The 18,305-nt window shown below is 42.3% G+C and overlaps 1 protein-coding gene and 1 long non-coding RNA gene across 8 annotated transcripts in view; one reads left to right on the top strand and one right to left on the bottom strand.

The window, feature by feature from the left end:
- The window catches only part of TRPM3 (transient receptor potential cation channel subfamily M member 3), a 259,670-nt gene that overhangs the window by 186,473 nt on the left and 54,892 nt on the right, over nucleotides 1–18,305 (top strand). The window lies entirely within an intron of this gene.
- Nucleotides 1,868–11,726, bottom strand: LOC141577456 (uncharacterized). Its single transcript, XR_012506379.1, has 3 exons — nucleotides 11,335–11,726; nucleotides 3,290–3,365; nucleotides 1,868–2,852 (listed from the first exon to the last, which is right to left on the bottom strand). It is a non-coding gene; the product is annotated as an uncharacterized LOC141577456 (long non-coding RNA).

The following is an 18,305-nucleotide window of genomic DNA, read 5'->3' as shown; positions in this document are numbered from 1 at the left end:
CACTGTCTTAAATTATGTGCTATTGAGACGCAAAAGAAGCTAGTGTTTGTTGCCTGGAAGTATGGAAAATGCCTTAGGTTATAAACTGAGTTGCTGTAAAGCCAGAAAAGAAATAGTGTCTATATCATGAAGTGATTCAGCGTGAGGAGCGAGTGCCAGCAGGCCCCCGATGTTTCATGCCCTAATGGATGCTGATTCTCTATAATAAACGCCCCTCTTGTGTAGAGTTTGAAGATAGTTGTATCCTAGGAGTCTGTTCCAGCATTTTATTTGGACCAAATGTCAGGGCACCCCAGGCATTGGGAAATTATTTGGGAAGAAAACATCAGGAAAGAAATCTCTGTCAGTGTGGAGGAGTTGAATCCCAGGAGCAACGATTTCTCATTTTCCCTGAGGAGTTTAGCTCTAGAAATAACATCCTTCCAACATTGTTGAATTAACATTTTTCTAACACTTTTTGCTGACAGGCCAGTCATCTGAGCCCTGGACTGTGGAGATGGATTAGGGTTATATAACCAGGTAGTATAGCTTATTAAGAGCAGGAGCAAAGACTAGTCAGCATCCGCCCCAACCCCTGCCAGTCCCAGGTAGGACTGAGATCAGGAAAATGACAAAGCACCAAAAAGTGTGAGTCCCCCAGGCCTGTGAAAAGCATGTGCACACTGGCCATGGAACACACTGGCATGTCTTTTTCCCTTCCCTGATGAATTTTGAGCCAATACTCTTTCCTTCTCAAAATGAGTTATCTATTTTTTGGAACACGTAATTGGAACAAATACTCATTTCATAAGACTCAGCCAACTCACTCAGCAAGAATTCTAACTCCATCTCCCAGTTGTAATGTCTCTGGTTGACAATGTGCAGCTTTCACCAAGACAGGTTTTCAAGGACTGGGAAAAACTGTTGAATTCCTTCTTTCAAATGGTCCCTAAGGACAAAACAACACTTTAAAAAGCCCACCTGTGATCATTCCCTTCAGAGATTAAATGTACTATTTTTCCCGAAGAAATTGCTTTTCCATTTGCATTGTTTTACCTTTTCTAGTTTTCCTTTCTTCCCCCAAATGAGATTAAGCCCCCATGGTGTCTTGACAATGGGATATTTTAGGATGGGAGAAGGAGAGAGGTGTAGGTGTGTTTATGAATGGCATCCTGTCTGTCCCTCTACAAGTGGCCATTTATTGATGTTGTACTATGAACCCAGCCTAGTGCAACAGACACCACCATCTGGCTGAATAAGAGGATCTATTATTGTTATTTTGAAAGAAGGGCTGATTGTAGTTTAGAACTTGAAAAATCCCCGGGGATGAAAGAGTGATGTTTTGTGTGAGTGAAGTATGAAAATAGATTTTTGACATTGTTAATTAGATTTTTGGTGTTCTACATGTGTAAGGATAAATTTCTACCCCATATCCCAATATGAACCAACCCAGCCTTGGATGGATGCAACCTTCATGTCGCCCTTCCCCCAAACACTTACCTTCCTTTTTGACGTTCTGAAATTGGCTGCAATGGTAGCCACTGTTCTAAGCTAAATCAGCCAGTTTTCTGTCTCGAGTGCTAAAGAGTATTTGTCCTTTCTCAAATGGGTCTAGAAGGCTGCCCCCAAATCTGTCATTACATGTGGCCAAAGTCATTGAACATCCCTGTCCTTTAAATGACTCTATTTTCATGTCATGGTATCAGGTGAGCCCAAGAGGAACTGGGTGACACCCCCTCTCCCCCAACCAATCACTCAGAACTGCCCAGGAGACCCAAGTACCAAGCTATTTGAGAAAGGTACAAATCATTTATGCTGCCCTACGGTGTCTTGCCTCTTTTCTGTGCCGTGTCCAGGTTGGTTTGTGAAGCATGTGTTCAGGCTGAATTGGATCTCATATCCACCTGGACCCACAGCCCTGCCCGGGGTCTACCAGCCCCATCCTGTGGGTGTGCCCTGTGTGGGCCTCTCCCAGTGCTGCTCATTCTCACACACCTCAGAGCGGCTCATTTCTAACGTAATGCACGTGCTCCATATCTAACTCTTTGTTTTCAATTGCAAAATTGCTGAACCCCTTTCATGTTTGCAGAAATATTCTTTCTTAATTTGGATGAACGTATACATGGCTATATAATGGGGCCCATGGGGTGGGTTATTAACATCTCACACCTCAGAAGGGAGGACAGCTTTAATGCCCTCACTTCTGGGAGGCAAAGTTACCCAACTACATATTTTTCATATACGTTCCACTTTTTCCTTATAGTTTATCCTAAACCCAAGACTATCAATAAGGCCAAAAAAGCTAGAATGAGACTTATATGGTTTCTTTCCAAATGTGCTTAAACACTAAAAGCAAGAGGGAAAAAAGAAAAAAGAATGTAAAGTCACAAAGTGACTTAGGTACTTCACCTCTAAACCAGGTTGGATTAACGCAAACAATAGTCGAGCCTTAATCTCAATTATCTGTAGAGGCTAAAACGTTTGCTTTGGTGTCAGAAGTGAGTTCAACAACGTGTTTGGAAACAGCAGGTAATGAAATTCAGGAAGGGACAGTGATGATCTGCTCTGTCTAGACATTTTGATTAACACTCTGATTAACTGATGGAAATTGAACTTGCTGTTGTTGTCTGACTGGTGGGTTTCTGCCTTTTGTTTTTTTCAAATAACCCAAAATCATCTCAGGTTTTTATGTTTATATACTAGCTCTCTAAGACCCAATCTGTGGGCTACCATGAGGGTAGTTGGGCTCTGGGTTGCTTAAAGCATTGCTACCGAATGTTCACATCCTTTTGGGCATCTCATTAAGGTGAACCATGTTGTGTGGCTTCTGAGAGCTGGTCAGGATCCCACTGGAGCCGGGGGGAAAAGGCCACCTAAGGAAAGAGGAGCAGCAGAATAAATTTCCAGCATATTCATGCCAAGGCCTGGGAAAAGCTAAAATTAGATGGATTCTCTCCAGCTGAAAAATCTGGTTTTATGTTTTGGTGTGTGAGGTACACCAAAGGTTGGAAGTACGCCTTTGTTGGCAGAAAAAAATGGGATGTCTCTGGCTTCTTTGAGTCTCTGGATGAATGAGACTTCCCTTTATTTATGGGCATCCTTGTGTTGCATGCCGTATATACAGATTCCCCAGGCTGTACCAGGGCAGGGGAAAGATGAGTCATGCTCTTGAATGCATTAAATCACCATCTAAATTCAGTCCTTCTTTCTGTCTCTCTGAGCATTTTCACAAGTTTGTTTAGTGACATGAAAGCAGGATGTCCAAAACTTACTTTCTAGCATGACAACTTATTTGGCCATTTCTACTCACCTTAAATTAGTTATCCAGTCTACTTAATGCATGGGTCACATTTTTTTTTTCCTCTTGTTGCCTGGAGCCCTTCCATCTGAAATTAATAGGTTATCTGGAGTAAGTGGTTTTTGTTGTCATTGTCTGGTTTATTTTTGCTCATTTACTTAGTACTAAAGTTTTGCTATTTAAAAAAAAAATGTCCTGTTCTTTTGTACGCATCTTGTCTCTTTGATTTTGATTGGATTTAAAGTGTTGTTTTTGTCAGGAAACGAGGTGCATGCATGTGTGTGTAAAACTGAAACACTTTTCTATATAACTTTTCTGTCTCAAATGATTTGTTGCTCACTTCAGGTGTAGAAATTAGGATAGTTTAAGGCCAGTCTCTAAAACACGCCTGCTATGGTGAAGCTCTATTAGAACAGTAAGAACAGAGAAGATGGCTGTTGTGCATTTCAATCCTTCGACTCCCGTTCTGGAAACTCAGGGCTCTACATCTGTTTGGTATTCAGGACCGACCTTCTCTAATGAATTCAGAGCACACTAATGCCTAACAGCTATAGAGCGGGGAGTGCTGCCTGACCAAAGAAAGTATTTTGGAAAAGAAAAACTTGAGCCAGTGCCAACTTTTGGGAAAGGGGGGAATTGTTTTGCTGGGCTTTGTTTTCACAGATTGCTAAGGAAGCAAGTCAGTGTGAGGCCCCACCCCAATTTTCTGTCCCTGAAAGTCAGATTACACTCTAGAGAATACCCACCCGCCTTGTTCACTGGTACAGACTGAGACTTACCAGTCTTACAAATAGCAGAGCTACCCATCTACAAGCCTTTGTGATGATTCAGTACACTATTGTGACCAACATTTGTTCCACTGTCATCGTACTCGTTTTAGCCTTTGCTCACAGGTTAGGCTCCATTTTTAATTAGTTCATTCTTCATTCATCAAATATTTATTTTGTTTCTACTATGAGTTGGACATTAAGGTACAGAAATGCACATGACAGAGACATTGTCTTCAAGGACTTTACAGTCCAGGAGAGGCAAACTGACATGGACAATATATCTATATCTACATATAGGTATACATGGAGATGGAGCCCCAGAAAGAAAGTAGTCATTTCTTCCTGGGGTGAGAGTAGGGGGACACAGAAGATGGAGAATGGTAAGGCTGAGCTGGGCCCTGAAATATAAGTAGCTATTTGCTAGGCAGATGGGAACAGGGGGGTGTGAAGGAAGAGAATTGCATTCCAAACTGAGACTTAGCATGGAAAGTCCCAGGCACGGCAGGTAGTTTAATATGGCTGACTGCAGGGTGATGAGAGTGAGAGTCAGGAGGCAGGAAGCAGGACAGACGGGTCTGAAGAGAGACACAGGAGGACAGATCTTAGAGGAGTCACACTGCGTGCTCAGGGTAGTACTGTGATCTGGTAGTTGGAGCTATTAAGCAGAATGTAAACGGTCCGTAAAAGGGTTAGAGATGGGAGGTGAGAGGACCTTAGCTAAAGCAGTAGCAATTGGGATGGAGAAGATAGGCAGCAGGAGACTCTAGGAAGGTAAATCAGAAGGACTAGACCGATGTCAGATGGTGCAGAAGGTGGTAGTGCAGGAAGTGGATGAGGCTTTAACATGGAGGAGTTGAAGTTCCAAGATTTCTGGCTCAGTCTAAAAGGTGCTGTCATTTAGTGTGATAGAGACCCTGGTAGGAGGAACTATGGGGGGAAGGGGACTTACTCAGTTGGAATTTGAAGTTTCCGTGGGAATTCCAGAAAAATTATGAAAAAGACTCTTTTATATATAGCATTCTGGATCTAAGTAGAAAGAGCTGGACTGGAAATACAGATTTGGGGATCAAGAATATAAACATCAGTCAAAGCCATGGGAGTGGGTGAGCTCTCCAGGGAGCACAAGTAGAGAGAGAGGAGAAGGCCAGAGCAGAACACTGAGAATGGAGGCGTCAATAGTATCAAAGAGAAACTCCAACTAGGTGAATATTTAAAAGAGTCCATTTAATTAGACCTTTAGGAAGTCACTGATGACTTTCTCCAGAGAATTTTCATTTCAGTGGGGAGTGCAAAAATCAATTACAGTGACTTAAGAGTAAATGAGCAGCAAGGCAAAGCATTTACTAGGGGAAAAGGAGAGGAGTGTTATATGTGTGTGGCAGGTGTCAACGAATTGAGTCTTTGAAAAAAGGAGTAACGTTTTGTAATCACCCCTCAGGAAAGTCACTGACTCACTACATATCAAAGAATTGCTTAAGGCCACCTCTTTGCATAGTTAGGTTGTCGGTTTTCTCAGCTGAGACTCAGCAGCCCAGATCAGGAAAAACAAACAGTTGGGTTAATTCAAGCCTGAAGCTTTGCTGTGCCATTTCGGCAGAAAGAAAGGGGACTAGGGATTTGGAAGATGCTTGCAAGGATTCTTAAAATTATGCAATATGAATTCTAAGATGGAAGGTGAAGAAAATAAAGGTATAATGTTGATTACTACCTCAGAGGGGAAAGAATAGTCAAGGCCTAGAATTCTAGCCTGAGCACCAAGTGCATTGAGAACCAAGGATCCTGAGAGTGGTGATGATGAGATTTTGTGGTCAGAGAATGGTAAATTGGCATTCAGAAATGAGGTGGAACAATTTAGGGTAATAAGTCCAGGGATGGCTGTAAGAATGGGTTCTGGGAGATGCTGGAACTGAGGTCAAGCATCATGAAGCTAGGTTCTTCTCTGTTTGTCAGTACAGATACTGAAGTGTCCATACTAATGACAAGAGAGGGAGCGGACAGGAAGACTTTGATCAGGGTGACCTGAAACTCAAAGGAGAAAGGACTTTTTGCACAAGAGTGAAAAGCAGTGGTTGAAAAGATGCGGAGTATCAAGAAGAATGTAGATGTTACTTACGGGAACCACAGTGGTGGATGAACAAGAATGACAGTTTCTACCCTAGAAGGTTATATAGGAAGGAGGTGTCTTCCTGCAAAATGGGTTTTAGCTAAAGCAAGAAAATGGGACATTGTGCTTACAAGTGTAAGAAAGCAGAGAAGTTTGTGTTCAGTGTTGAGGGTATTCTAGAAGGCTCTGGGGAAAGGGCAGAAAGGGAGAAATTATGGGAAAATTAAGTGGGCAGAAAGCCCAACATCATGTGAGGACAGTAGCATAAGGCAGCATAGTTCACCAGAGGAGTTGTCATTGCACAAATAGAGGATAATAGGTAAGAAAAGAATTGTGGAAATAACTTTTCCAGAGTTTCGAGGCAGCTGGAGACCAGAGCCCTAGTAGTAGCATAGAAGGCCAGATGAGGCTCACAATCTCTAGGTCTCACAGACAGACAGAGTAGTCATTGCTCAAGTTTCCCAGACTGTACTGGGGACAGATTGCTTCAGTGCCTGAGAAGTGGGTATGGCTCCCAGACCACAAATGCAAATCCTACCAGAAAATCAACTTTATTTTTTATTTTAATTCCACTTATATCTATTTTAAACACCCCACCCCTGCCAGTGCTGGGGGGAAATCACGACCTCAGGCTCACCCCTCTTTACGTTCCCTGAGGTGGATTAATGTTAGGGATGGGAGCAGGCTATAGTTTTGAGTCATCTGTCTGCACATTTTGCTGCTAATATGTCCATTATCCCCATCAATGTGATCCTACAAGTCTAGTTGACTAATGGAGGGTCTCCCCACAGTGTCAAATCCCAGACACTTTCTCCCTCTGGGGCCCTGCTACCCCTAAAAGAACTGCCAGGAAAACCATGCAGTCTGAGCCTACAGAGCACATGGAAGCTGGCGTTCACTCTTAAACACCCTCATGCGTGTGCACAGACACAGATTTCTCTCCTCTCCCCTCCAGTCTTGTTCCTGCCAACACACTTTCATCTGTTCCCCAAATTCTGCTTTCTATTGCCCCTTCTACAAATGCTTGGAAGTCCTGAGAGCTTGTACATTTGGGCCACACAAGCAGCCAGAAACTCAAAGGCTGTTCCTGGGTTCTGCCTTGCAACTCCTCCTTCCCTGATAGAGCAATACCTGCTGGAAAGACAAGCAGGAAAAATGAGTATTTCAAAATGCTATCCTGCCACACTGATTTAACCATCTTGTAAGTAAAAACAGGGTGCCCCAAATAAAAATAAACTTATTGGCACCAGGCATGATAGATGTAAACTCTATGAAAGAATCATGATCTGTGTCATAATAAATCATCTCACAGTATTGCTACAGGGATTTCTTGAACTCTCAGAATGGTGGTAGGTCTGCCAAATTCTTATAGAATAGCCCTGTCCAATAAATTCTCTGTGATGATGGAACTGATCTAGATCTGTACTGTCCAATACCATAGCTTCTGGTCACATGTGACTAGTGAGCCTTTGCGATATGGCCAGTGTCAATGAGAATGTGAATTTTTAATTTCATTAATTTTAATTAAGTTTTAATTTAAATAGCTGCATGTTGCTAATGGTTACCCTATTGGACAACTCATTTCTGGAAAATAAATTCCTTTAGAATGCCAGCTCTGTGAGGGCAGGGAACACATGTGCCTTGTTCCCTGCTGTAACTTCAGCATCTCAAACTGTGTCTGGCACATAGTAGGTACTCAGAAAATAGTTGGTGTGTGAAATAAGTCTTTTGAAGTAAGGAATGAAAAGAGAGTAGGGTTGTTACCTGCTTTACACGTTCAAAAAAAAAAAGATTTCAATGACTACATGTAAAGGAATTTGAAAGATTTCAATACAGAGGGTGAAAAATGTTCAGTTTGTTATAGAGGAATTTAAAAATTGGATTAAGTTGAATGTAGTGATGATCATGGATTCATTCTTCACACACACAGAGAAAAGTGAACTCCAGTAGGATCCCAGAGTTGATAATTTCCTGTAATTTAGCTGAATCTGTATTCAAGAAGAGAATTACAACCAGGTTCAAGAAATATTTATTGAACAAGTCATCATTCTAGACTATGTACCTCTAGAGATTAAATGTTGGACAGCTATAAGGAAGAGAGGGAGAGGAGGGAGGGAGGGAAGGTAGACCCATGTTGTTGAAGGCAGCTGAGGAAGGAAGAGAGAGTTGGGTGAGCCCAGCACTGGGACTGGAGGAGACCCAAGCAGAGAGCCCTGCTGGCTCCACCCTGTGCCACACAGGAGGTGATTGCCATGCATCCTGTAAGTGCTGGCCTTTCCACAGGCACAGTGTTCTGACCAAATGCAATGAGGCAGATGGCTGATTTCCACTCAAAGCAGAGCAGAGTACATCCCTTCTGATAACATGGCAAGATTTTAACTGATCTGTATTAACAGCAACCAAAAAAATAGACTCATCTCCACCCAGGTTAACTGTTAATAGACAATTCCAGCAAGATTCACGTTATTCATTTTTTTCTCAGATATGACAGAGTCCAAATAAGCCTGCAGCCTCAATAGGGATGGGGGAGTTAGGTGCTCGAGATCTTTTACAAGAGACTATCCGGTGGAGCAAACAGTTTCCTGCTGCCAAATTTCAAACCATGTCTGGCAGGTGATGTTTGATTGAATTGCTTGGCATTCAGCCAGATATTTGGTATCTCTAATATCAGGCCTGAGGTTCAAGATGAGAGCATGCTCAGCAGAAGATCCCAGTAATTTCAGGTCAGAGGTAGAATTTTGAGTCCTCGTCGCAGTGATATACTCAGCTTAAGAAGATGGCTTCCACTGATGAGTTAAAAATAGAGGGGGCTATTTCTCCACCTGGGTTATATTTACACAGGTTTTCATTTTACACTGGACATAAATGTTTTATGGGCTCTTCTGTATATATGATATGTCTCACAATGTAATACAACAAGAAAAAAAGTAGATATTCTGCTGTCACATTTTCCAGATTCTGGTTTGAATGGGTCCATCTATTCAGTCTGCCAGGCACTTTGCTAGGAGCTGGGGATTAAAAAGACATATGTTAACTTCCTTGGCTTTGAAAAAAAGTTTAATGGAAATGATTGACAAGTAAACATATCATTGCAAATCCATATGATATGTATTTCCATAGAGGGGATGTGTAAGGACTTAATTCAAAGGAAAGAACACACTTTTATTCAGGGATAGGTGGTGAGAAATTCTCCTGGAGGTAAAAGTTAAGATGGATCATAAAGGATATTAAGAGTTTCCCATACAGATCACAAGAGGGCATTCTAGACAGAGGGACCATCATGCACAAAGCTAGAGAGAGGTGACAAGCAGTGCCAGGTGTCAGCTTGTGGAGACAGCAGAGATGTGAGACTTCCTCCCTGGACCGGCCAATTTGGGGTGAGTCCCCCCTGTAAAGTGTTCCTGAACCCCCTTTACCTCCCCTGGGTTAACACATGGTATCATACTGTGTTTCCTATGTGTATCCCCCACTGGACTATACATGCATTTTAGGAAGGTGAAGGCCAGGTCTGTGTCCGTCTTGTCCATCATATTCGTGTGAATGAATGAAAACGAGATTAGAAAGGTAGATAGTAAAGGCTTTGTATGCCAGACTGAGGAATTAAGATCTTTTCTTATGGGAAATGAACAGCTCACCTTGTGTGGAACCCCTTTCTAAGTTAAGGCTCTAGTTTATGAAATTCGCAGGTGGTAATTGCCAGGTGGGGATATTGTAGCTGGAAAACATACAACCATGGTGCTCATTTCAGGGAAACTAGGTAAGTCATAGATACGTCCTCTGTTCCAAAATGTCTTCTAAAAGAGAAGTAGCAGGCTTCCAAGAGTCACAACATTCCCTGCATAGGTTGAACCTACTGACTCTTCTCCCCTTAGTGTGAAATATTTGAATCTTTAATCTTAACCCCTTCCCCCAAAATAGCTGAGATCAGCATTCAGGGAAGGAAAAAGAAATGGGGGCAGGTATCGAAGCAGATGGCTGCAGTGGGTGAGGCAGACTTTGAGCAGCCAGAGGGCATCATGAGGCAACTGCGTGCCCGGAAGGCAGGGGAAGTGAGACGCGTGTGGGGAAGTTCAGAGAGGTGGTGGCAAAACAGCTATGCCTACATTGCAGTTCTGCCAAGGGCCCTGGCAGATGCCCAGCTTGCCTCCAAAAACCATCTTCTATGCTGTCTGCAGTAAATTGCTGATGCCTGAATATAGATATCAGGATTACTTGAAGTTCTAAAAACCTCAGTGTCCCCCAGTTCGGCCTGCAAGTGCTAGAGTTCCCAACCCCAGCTTCTCCAGTTCAGCCAGGTTTCCCCTCCTCTACACCTCACCCCTCCCTGCTAGGAGACTAGCAGGTGCCAAAGAGAGGAAGGAACAGAGGAGAGCAGTTAAGGGCATTCAGGTACACCCCTCTCTCACCTTTCCCTTAAGGTCATCCTTTGTTTATCTTCAGGACCATTAAAAATATATTTCAAAAAAAATCTATTTCCAGGAAACTCAAAGGTCTAAAACCCCCCAGGACAGCCAGCAAGAGCTGGAATACCCTCAAAGATGAGTTTTCTTGAATCTCCCACAGTTAGGTCTGTCTCACTGGTTCTCAACCAGGGGCAGTTTTGTGCCACCCTCCACCCCCAGGGGACATTTGGCACTGCTTAGAAGTATTTTTGTTTGTTACAGCTTGAAAGATGCCACTGGCATCTAGTGGTAGAGGCCAGGGATGCTACCACACGTCCTATGCACAGGACAACCCCCCAAGCAAAGAATTGTCCAGCCCAAAATGTGAGTAGTGCTGAGGCTGAGAAAACCTGGTCTATTAGAATCCAAAATTCAACATCTTATGTTGCTTCTCAAAGAAAAATGGCACAAGGTAGTTGCCATCAACATCTGCAAAGTCCTAAGGGACAGATCTGAAAAGATCCTAAATCCTCACAGTCTGAAGCCAGGAACAAGGTGTTCCAGGCCCCTATCCGCCATCCCTGACAGAATTTCACATCTTTCTCTGCTCTGCTCACTCATCTGACCTTCTGACCAAAGACCAAGTTAGGACATCATGCAATTATCGTGTCAGAATGGTCAGCCACTTTTGGCAAACACCAATAGGTCCCATCTCCTGCTCTCAGGCACCAGTTTTGAATAGAATAAATCTAGCTACCATTGCAATAAAAAAATGAGGAGAACCCAGAAGCCTTAACTTACCTTTCAGAATTCATCAAAGATTTGGCTAATCCAGGTGAAGTCTAGCAAACTTCAACACTTCCCTTCCCAAGTTTGTATCTGAGAGATGACAGTGATTTTTTTTAAATAGGAAAGCATCATCCTGTGTTGCCAGAGAAAGTGGCTTGAGCGACCTTAGAGGTCCCGTGGAATTGTCCAGGTCAGTCAGTCCAGCTCGTCATCTGGGATGAATCAGGAAGGAGAACCACACTCCCCGTGATCAGACTCCATAGTCCTAGTTACTGACCAACTTAATACCACTGGGCCAAATTCAAAACCATTTTGAAACATTTGCTAGAGCCAGGGACTCTCCTGAGTAGACCACAGGATCCAGCTTTACAAAAATCACAGTCCTTGAAGCAAAGGAATGGAGTCTGTGGCGTGCCCTTTTTAATATTCTGAACAAGGGCTTTAGAAGCAAAATGCTCCTGTGAACTGAATGGTTACAGAACTGTTCCAGGAAAGCCAGTTGCTGACAAGTACTTCAAAGTTGCTGGTGCCACCTGAGGAACATTGTGTTCAACCACCAGAGGCACCGTCTATGGCGCATGCGGCTCTATTATATAGCCAGTAATTGAATGTACAGGGTGGGGGACACTGCCATCAAGCAGGTCGTGCACTAAAAGACTAGATTCTTTTCAGTGAATTCAAGATGATATGCCCTTTCAGAAGTCTACATAAAATAACCAAGTGTTGAAAATGTCACTGCTTTTTGAAAAATGTACGGCAGTTGCACTTAAGCAGATTGTACTAAATATAAGGATTCCTGAGTTCTTTATTAACTGTCAGGTGTGCTACAGAGGCTGTGTCATGAGTTTCATGGGTTTCTTCTGATGTTTCTAGGTGAAGGGAAGTCAATTAACATTTGCTGAGATACTATTACAGTGGCTGGCCCCAGACCAGACACAGGTTATACTGCACCCCGCTTAATACTGATGTACTGTCAGTGGACATAAAGAGCAGAGATTAAATAACTTCTTTACCCCACACAGCCAGGGTGGCAGAGGCAGAATTGGAACCCAGGCCTATCTAGCCCTGAAGTTGGTGCTCTTATTTCGCCATTATAACAGAAGGCTGCTTCCATCTGATTCCACAGACCTCCTTTCTACCTTACACTTCACTGCAGTGACTGGACCACAGTCATGCATTTCGTTGCTTAGTGACTACTTGTCAAGTGCCCTGCTTGGCACCAGAGAGAAACTGGTACATGAGAGAGGCCTCATCTTTTCCATAATTGGGAGATACAGCCTGCTCGGGGCAGGAGGGAGATAGACAATTCGTAAATAAATAAAAGAGAGAGTTTGGGGTAGTAATAGATTCCATTGAGAGAAAAAATCCAAATAGTAGGCTAGGGAGTCATTGGGGTGAGGAGTGGGGATACAGTTTTACATTAGGGGATCAGGGAAAGACCTTGGAGAGAGATTGTATTGAAAATATGAATAATGAAAACAGGTGTGGCAAGAACTGGGGAAAGAACATTCCAGAGGGAACAGCGAGGACAAAAGCCATGTGGTAGGAAGGCTTTAGATGTGTTTTAACTAGGATCAGAAAGAATGCCAGTGTGACTGAAGTTTAAGATCTAATGCAACTCAAGTTGGGGCTGGGGATAGCTCAGTGGTAGAGCGCATGCTTAGCATTCTTGAGGTCCTGAGTTCAATTCCCAGCACCTCTATTAAAAACAAATAAAATAAAGCAGCTCAAGTTGGTGTAACATGTCGTGGTGGAATTCCTGGATTCAAATGTGTGACTTAGTTCTAAGTTAGGGACTGGATTTAAGAACAGATCAGCAACTCTAATCATTCAGGAAACAGCACACCACTGTATGCTGATAGTCAGGAGGGTAGGGAATCTTCCAGAAGGCAGGGTCCTCCAGAATCAGGAAGGGAGCTACCTCTACTTTTGGAGCCATCCTGTGGCCTCACTGACAGGTTCCTATGGCACTGGGATGGTGATAATTTGGATACTCTCAGAAATACCCATGATGGGTGAATTAGACACCCACATGAAAAACACAGTGTACCTACAAAGAGGAGACTTACCTGTCTCTCTGAGTATGTCAGAATAGCATCCACCATCAAAGCCGTGAACATCCCACCAATGGAAACAAGAATGTAGCATTTGTAAGTGAGAGCTGATGGGTCAGAAAATTACAAATTGAGAAGAGACAGCTAAAATGTATTAGTCCCAAGATACCAGCAACATGCACTGGATATAACATACTCAGGGAAAAACAGATCTTACAGAAGACTTTGCTTTGAGGAGTGATCATTAGTCTCACCGCAGTTCAGATTTACAGAGGGCCTGGTGTACATGTAGAACTCAGTTAAGCACAGTTTGAGTTAGTGTGGCAGGGACAGCCCTGGACAGAACCAGGAACCAGAAATTCGGAATCCCATCTCTGTCACCTCTGATAACTGTGACCTTGAGCAAGTTAGTTAACCTCTCTGTGCTTAGGTATTCTTAACAAATTAAGGACAGTAGGAGGTCTGCCTTGGTGTGCTCTCCCCCACAGGAACTCTTAAGAGAAAGAGTAGTCCTTCCCCAATGAATATAATAAGCCCAAGAAATACAGGAGTTCATGCATATTTGTGTTTATGAAGAAGCAAAAATCTGCATCAATGTCATGGTATGATGTGTTCAGAGAAAAACATTAATAAGTAATAGCCCTGGTGATGTGCAGATGTGCCAAATTAATGAAAGTGATACCCGAAGGACTGAAAGTTTGGGAAAGAATGAAACAAAATTTGCACATTAAAAGGCACCGTACCAAGGACTATTCAGGGATTAGATGTTATTGGTAGTAAACAGGAAGGATGAAGTGGGGATGCTTGTAGGGTTGAGGCCCTTAAAGCCGAAGTTTGCAAAGCTATTGCTTGAGCCTCCTGTCCCTTCCAGCAGGGAAGCCAGCTCCAAATATGTACAGGAGCCTTGAGTCATCCAAACAGCAAGGTGCCTTCCAACCTCTATTCCGCTGTATTCTTTTAAAACCAAGCATATTGAAACAGTTAAGCCAAAACAAGCTGTTTCAAATAGCATGCCTCTCTCTACAGCAAAATAGAACCAAAGTTCTATTGCTACTGACCATCATGAAAAGCCATGATCTTGCTTGCCTTACTGTATCTGCCTTCTAGCCAACCTGAAAGTCATTCCAAGCAGCTAATGCAACTTTTCATCTATTCATGGATTCAGCAAATATTAGAACCTACTCTGTTTCAGACACTCCTGTGGGTGCTGAGAGCACAGTAATGAGTAAAACCTGTGAGCTCTTGCCTCCTGGGAGCTAACAACCTAGTGGGGGCATCAGATGTCAAACACAGAATCACAAAAATACTTAATCATAAGCTCTGATAAGTGTGTGTTCAAGAAATAGAAGTGCAATGAGAACATGGAACAAGGAGACTCAGGGAAAGGTTTTCTGAGGAAGTGACTTTTTGAGATAAGCTATGCAGAATAAGTAGGAGTTTGCCAGGGGCAACGAGCAAGAGATGAACCCAGGGAGGGGGAGTAGTCTGTGTCAAGGCCCTGAGGTAGGAAGGAGGTAACTCTTGCCAGTTAGTCCTGAGAGAAGACCAGCATGCAAGGGAAAAAAGAGTTTGAAAAAAGCTGAAGGGCAAATGAGGGTCAAGTGGTACAGGGCCTCCTAGGCTAATGTAACGATACGAATTTGCTCCTACATTTAGTGGGAAATCTATGTTGGGTTTGATGCAGGAATTGAGGTGTAATAATGATGGTGGTAGTCGTGGAGGGAGTGATATGTGTGTGTATGTGATGTGAACTGCATGATGTGATCAATCAACATCAAACCAGCGGTTACCATGGGTACTGTTGAGGGCTCAACAAGTACTAGATCATACAGATTAGGACCTGGTAAACATGAATTCCAGGCTCAGTTTTGCCCTCTTGTGCTGGCTATGTGGACCTGAACCCAGCTCCTAGCTGTGGATTGAAGAGATTGGACTTAAACTTGACCAGTGGTGGTTGTGACTGGGGCAACGTGGCCTCCACATTTGGGAAATCTTATCTTGAAAGTTGAGTGTTTTTGTTTGCCCTCCCTGATTGAGGGGCATCACTGGCATCTAGTAGGTGGGATTCAGGGAGAGCCTGTGTCCTGCAATGCACAGAACACCCCCACAATCAAGCACTGTTCTCTGTCCCACTCAGCTTGCCAGTGTGCCAGCAGGCATTCATGTAGGTGAAAAACCTGGTTATGATTACCGGAGTCTAGCTCCATTTTATAAAGATACAATATTTTTGCATGGTTTTAATACGAAGTAAATTTTTCCAGGAATGAAACCACCATGAAAATTGATAGCAGTGGTATTTTGTTTGCTTTGGATCTTTCCCAGGGGTTGTTCACCCTTTTAGTAAATCAACTTGCCAGTGACAGTGCTGCCCACTATACTTGGGTCTTCTATCAGTCTGTGTTTGTGTCTGTCTCATCAGTGGAGTTCTTCACATAGGTGTAAGCATCTGACCCCTTCACCGTAGCTTGTGGAATAGTCAGACCTGAGCATTCACATATAGAAATATTTATTATTTTACTATAAATCACTTTCCTTTTATTTCCCCTTTATTTTAAAATTAGGACATTATATTGATTTTTCTGTGATTATGCATATGGGTAAATTGTACCGTCTAGAAATTTTATTTCAGAACAGTAAAGGACACAGCAGAAAATATTTATTATGAATGCTGTTGGGCCTGCTAAGATTGAGAACAACTGAACAGGCATGTCCAGTGCTCCAAAATGCTGTGATTCTAGGAATTAGCTATTTACTATCTTTGGATAGTCTCTTGGTAACTTTAACATGTAGAAAATTCTATGTTAAAAGTGTATTTTGTTAACCCAGGGAAGTATCAAGTTTGACGTCATCAGTGAGAATTCATGTGGGTTTCATTTACCCTCAATGATGAGACAGACATTTGACCTTTGTGGTTTTCTTCCCCAAATTCCATAACCCCGGTCTATTTGTGAGGGGAAAAAATTAGACAGACTCAAATTAAGTAATATTCTACAAAATGCCTGACCAGTACTCCTCAAAACTGCCAAGATCGTGAAAAACAAGGAAGGCTGAGAAACTGTCACAAACCAGAGGAGACTAAGGAGACATGATGACCAGATGCAGTGAAGCATCCTAGATGGGATCCTCAAAGAGGAAAAGGACATTAGTGGAAAACTGATGAAATATTTAATCAAGTCTGGAGTTTAGTTAATAGTAATGAAGCAATGTAAATGTCTTCACTTCAGCAAATGTGCAATAGTTTTATAGGACTTCAGCATTAAGGAAGACTGAATTAAAGTAAATTCTGTGTACTATCTTTGCAACTTTTCTAAAAAAGAAACTTGAATAATTTTTTATTTAATCTCTTTTAAAAAAAATAGGAAGACATTAGAGGTCCCACATTTAAACATAAGTTAATTTCTCTAAAGATATAAAATAATCATCACATGAAAAGACACAATTAAAGCATGAGAAATGTCATGTTCTCCCTGGACCCTCACACTCCAGGATCAGTGCATGAAGAAGACAAGACAACATGGGAACCACTGTCAGCTAACAAAATATCTTGTCCTTAGTCAGGAAACAAACACCAAGAGACATCATAGAAATGGAGGAAATGGAGTGGGTGGGTCAATCAGATGAGTTCAGACCAAGCTTTGAAAGAGGAAAGGGGCATTGCAGGCAAGATAGAAAGACTGACTGACAGTGGCAAAAAGAGGGATTATAAGGCAGACTATTCTTGGGAAAAGTTTGTGTCAAGCAGTAATGAGATGTGAGGGTAATAAAAATAATAATAGCAAATATTTAAATAGCATTCTGTATAATAGGCATTGTCCCACGTGTTTTTTGAATGCTCACTCATCTACTCCCCATAACAATCCTGTGAGGTAGGATTATTGTCTCTATTTTAATGGGTGAGGAAACTGAGGCATGGAGAATATTACGTACGTATTAGGTTGCCATTTTTGTAGGTCAAAAATGATCTCAGAAAGTTCATATGGTTTGACCTAATAAGTAACTTGCCTAAGGTCCATGGCTATTTTGAGAGGCAGAGCTGGACTTTGAATCCTGACAGCTGGCTCAGGACTCTGAGCTGGGAGCCTCCAAGCCAGAGGGCCTCTTACAGACACGGCCAGCATTTATTGAATGCACACTGTGTACCTGACATTGTCTGAAGCTTTCCATATAGCAACAACTCCTTTATCTTTGCATCCACACTCTTGAGGTAGGTATGATCATCACCCAATTTATAGCCTAGGAAACAGAGTCTGAAAGAGGTTAAGTGAACCGCCAAAAGTTACACAGCTAGTAAATGAGCAGAGCTGGGATTTGAACCCTGGCTGGCTGACTCCAGAGTTCTCTCTGCCACTCGTGTATTTGGAGGTATGGTGTGGCAGAATTTGGACTGAGACAAGCTTTCACTGCAGTTCAATAATCTGGAGAAGAGAGGCTTCTCCTGTCAAATCTCAAAACAGACACTAAGGGCTTTGCATTTGGAAGGACACACAGGAAGTTATATTTTCTGACCAGCTCAAAGTGAATGACATTGTTATTCTGGTGGAATAGAAAATTGACTTCATAATCTTTTCAAAAAATAAGTAAGGAAATAAAAGAGAATAAAAGATAATGGAGCAAAAGGAGAGAAAGAGAATGTGAAAGACTGAAAGGTAGACGACAGAAGGTATTTTAAGTGTTACTGTGCTGAAGATATTTGGAATCAAGTATTTTATTTGTAATTGGCTAGCTTCTCCCTACTCTTAAATAATTGGTTGGCCATTTAATGGACATTTGGTGCTTGGATCTACTCTGTCAAATAATTAGTGGTCATGTCATAATCGCCCAATATTCAGTCTACTTAATTTATACTTGGATTCTCTTAAGCAGAGAAGAGAAAACTAGCCAAATGTTGCTCTCCAGCAAATTAACTTTTTAAAGTTTCATTTAATAGTA

This window comes from Camelus bactrianus, chromosome 4, assembly GCF_048773025.1.
Source record: "Camelus bactrianus isolate YW-2024 breed Bactrian camel chromosome 4, ASM4877302v1, whole genome shotgun sequence".
NCBI classification, from domain to species: domain Eukaryota; kingdom Metazoa; phylum Chordata; class Mammalia; order Artiodactyla; family Camelidae; genus Camelus; species Camelus bactrianus.
The sequence above is the reverse complement of the archived record's forward strand: the minus strand, read 5'-3'. Positions and strand labels throughout refer to the sequence as shown.